Genomic DNA, 4,349 nt, shown 5'->3' with positions numbered 1-4,349 from the left:
AACAAAATTTCATTTATTATGCATACCTTTTTTAGAGATATTGATTTTGATGGAGAAATTTCACAGTGTATTTTGAGACCAAAATCTTCCCCAAATAGCTTAGTCTATCAATTCAGAGTGAAATGAAACAAATGCTGTAATTCTTTGTGTGATCTCTAAACCGACAAAACAGTTACTCAGTTATTTTCTACTGTGAGACCCTCAATCAATGGCAAAAGTTATTTGGACTTTTATGTTTTGTTTTTCTATTGTGAGTAATGCTATAATGAAGATAGAAATGTTCATATCTCTTTGGAATCCTAATTTCATTTCTTTCACATACATGCACCTCCATGCTGTTTTCCAGAAGTTGTTCTTTTACATTCTCACCAATTGTATAGAATGGTTTAATTTCTTGTTCTTTTATTTTGCACTCAACCAATATTTTTGCTGTTTATTTCTCTTTCTTATTTTTAATTTAACTCACATAGTTACATAAATTCAAGACATGAAAATTTTGTTAATGAGGCAGATATTATTGGATATTATGGGTCATAAGGTTCTTGAGACAAAACTGGCAGCCTCACAGTGTGCATCTTCCACAGATTCCTCTCCCTCTGGAGCTCATTCAAAGCTTAAGTATTATTACTCAGTGAACAGGAAGAGCAGACACTGAAATGTGCAAGAAATTACCACCACAGTCTAAAGAGCCTCAATAGTTGCTGTCCTCTTGTTAACGGATGTGTTGTGTAAGCTACAGAGATGAGTCTTTTACTTTACAGAGAACACCCTGACACATCCCAAAATTCAGGTCCCCAGGATCAAAACAACATGTCAGGCTTAAAAATTTTATTAATGAATTTCTCTCTTTTCTTTAAAGATCATTCATGTATTTCCTGTTTCCAAGATCCAGTGAATCTTGGATGAAAAGAAAACACAGATATACGACATACTCTTTTTTACTGCTCTTATAGAAGAAAATTAAAATGTGAAAAATAAAAGGAGGAATATTAGTGTATTGACTTTAATACAACAGAAAGAGATCAGCAATTGATTTGATACCTAACTTTAATTGGTTTTCTAAATAAACCAGGATGAATATTGTCCAGGTGTCAGAAAAACATGTTTAGTATAGGTGAACTGGCTTGACTGAAATATCCTACTTATTTCTAGAAAATGGAAATCAATAGATAGTGCCTATAGCTAATTGAGGTTTTCAAACCTAGGATAGGTTGAAAAGAAAATATGGTACAACTGATGACTGGATTCTGATTTGGACTGCATTTATATTATAATGTCAGGTAATTTTTACACAGGGTGCTGGTGTTCACTAAGAAGTGTTCTCCAATTATCTTCCTCAAGCAATGCACACACAAATTAGTAGGATTTGATGGGAACTCCAATTCAGTGGTCTTCCTTGCTTGCTTTCCCTCCCCTCTTCTTCCCTTCCCTCCCTCCCCCTCTGATTCTTTCTTTCTTTTTCTTTCTGTTTTTAATCTTTTTCTTTCTCTGTGGTGTTGGAAGTTTTCTTAGTTCAAACTAATATGTGGCCCAACGTCACCAGACTAATATCTCATATATCTCTTTTAACTTTAAAATTATAGCTATAATTTCCATGACATTTCCACTACATAATGAAGTATAATAATAAGCTAATTCTTCAATCATTCATAAATTTAGCTGTTAAAAGATTTCTGAAAGTATTTCTCTAGAATATTTTTAAATATGACTGTTACTTACATACATTCAAAGTCACCAGTGGTGATTATTTTCGAAAATAAAACTCAGCATAGTTATTTTATTTCAGTTTAAAAAGTTCTGTGATATCATCTTCTTATCTAGTCTCTGAGAAAAAAAGCCAGAATTATAAATAAAACCACATGTGATTGCTGAAGAAGTCAGATATACTTATAATCAAGTGAATCACAGAGCATACATATATCTATGTATATATACATACACGTATATATGTACATAGACCTATATATGTATATATACATGTACACATACATATTCATTATACCTGGTTTTCCTAATATGTATAAAATGCAGAAACCACTGAAATGGAATGAATTATACTCCAGAATTGTCAGGCTCATTCTTTTATCACTCATAAACTTGAATCAAATTAATTTTAAAAAGATGTTAAAAATATTTTAAATGTCATACCCACCCTTTATATAAATATATATGAAATAATCCATAACTTTATAAATTATAATCTAATGAAACCTAGTACTTAGATCATTTTCCAGGTAAACAAATATACGTCTATTAACTAGAAGCTCTGGCAACACTAAGCATGACATCATTTTTGTAAATTAAATGTTTCAATAAGCATATCCAATATATGTTGCATGTAATCCATCAAAAATCATGCAAACATATGTAAATAAACTTTGTAATAACTTACCATTACCATTATGCAGGAACTGCCCATTCCATATTTTCTTCCCATTTCCACTGTTAATTTGTGAGTTAGCAAGAATCTATTTTGAGCAGACCAAAGATATCTCTGATTATATATAGAATAAGCAGGCACATGACATAAATGAGATATTTCCTCTCTATAGAATAATGTGTCCCATTTATAGTAATTCTTAAGATCAACTTCCTTTTCATATTTAGCAAAATTTTTAGCAAATTTTCAGATGGATTCAAATACATTATAGCATATTGAAAAAGGACATGTGAGGACAGAAATAAGGATTGGAATAAAATGTTTATAGTGTCTTGACAAATACATTCTTTGAACAATTAACTTTTTACCAGATAAATATGCAACATCAGGTTTACCAATTTGTTATGGAATAGTTATTAGGTTATTGTTATTATGTTTTTGCTCATGACCTATACTTTTGGATTATCAACTCTTTAGTCTTATAACCAACTTTTTAAATTATCAAACCCCATAACTTCAAGCTGTTTTATGTATAATATCCCTGATTGTATGTACCAAACTCATAATGAACAATGAGTTATGGATTGCAAAAGAGGATTTATGTTTGCACCTGTCTATAAATATTTGTTTACAAGTTAAACACACACAAGTGCTAAATCAAATTTTTTAGTTTTTAATGAGGTCTTAATGCATAGAAGGCTGGCTCTGTTTCTTAGGGCTGGAGGTGAGGCTAAACATCTTGGCAGGAAGGGTGGCTGACAGAAGCAGCTCACATGGTGATCCAGAAGCAGAGTCTCCTCTTGCCAGATAAAAATATTTAACCAAAGCTGTGCCCCGATTCCCACCTCCTCCAGCCATACCCTACCACTTCAGTTACCACTCAGTTAATCCCTATCAGGGGATTAAATCAGTGATTGTGTTAAAACTCTTATAACCCAATCATTTCTTCTCTGATCCTTCTTGCACTGTCTCACACATGAGCTTTTGGGGCCACCTTATATCCAAACCATAACATTACCTTGTGAGACTGAAAACACAGAGACATAAAACATATGACAGAATAAAAAAGGTATAAAGGATAAATGGAATTTAAGGAGTCTATTTCCAATATTTTTTACCCCTATTCCCTGTGTCCAGTTGATGATAATTTAGGCCACATAGTAGGAACTGTAGTCTGTATTCTGGATAATTCTGTGCATGGGTCCTGATGAAGATGGACAGATCACATGGCCATTGCTATGGTGTTTATTCAAGTTTTAAAACCACATAGTGACATCATGTTGATTTTAAATCTTCTATTAAACTGAAAGGAATATAGTAACAAGCCTCACAGTGGATCCTTGAATAGAGAACATATTAAAAAGCTAGCTGAAAATAGAAAGAAAAGAACTTTTTCTCACATTTTTATTATTAATAATGATTATTAAGGTATTGAATAAAATATTGTTTAAATAAAAATAGTTTGAAAATTATATTTCTAAGATGTGAGTTATTCATAAAACTTTCAGAGGAAGTAAAATATTATTACAGTAGAACCAATATGTTCACCTATTAGAAGTTTGTTTCAAAGTAGAACCAATATGTTCACCTATTAGAAGTTCATTTCAAAGTAAATTTAATTTCCTTACAAGTATAGAGAAATAGGAATTAGATTATTAAATTTTTGCATAATCAGAGGATAATATCTTTTTTTCAACATTGGCATTATTATAAAATTACTGTAATAATTTCATTAGGTTTATCATGAGCATGCATGGCTCAAATGTTCTGAGAAAAACAAAACAATTCTGCACAACATTTCTATAAAATGTTTAGACAACTGAATTTAACAAAATTTCAATTTATATTTCTTAAGTTACTTTTTTTTAGGGCATACATAAGTAAAAGTGAAAACATTCTTTACTTAATATTAGTGCTAACTCTAGCAACTTGAAATAGCTCTCCTTGAAGAAAGTCTGCATGACAAGGT

The 4,349-nt window shown here is 31.2% G+C and overlaps 1 pseudogene; it reads right to left on the bottom strand.

The window, feature by feature from the left end:
- Nucleotides 1–2,914: 2,914 nt before the first annotated feature.
- LOC125618239 lies at nt 2,915–3,034 on the bottom strand (annotated as a pseudogene).
- Nucleotides 3,035–4,349: the final 1,315 nt, after the last annotated feature.

This window comes from Marmota marmota, unplaced genomic scaffold (genome assembly GCF_001458135.2).
Source record: "Marmota marmota marmota unplaced genomic scaffold, marMar, whole genome shotgun sequence".
In the NCBI taxonomy this organism is placed as follows: Eukaryota; Metazoa; Chordata; class Mammalia; order Rodentia; family Sciuridae; genus Marmota; species Marmota marmota.
The sequence above is the reverse complement of the archived record's forward strand: the minus strand, read 5'-3'. Positions and strand labels throughout refer to the sequence as shown.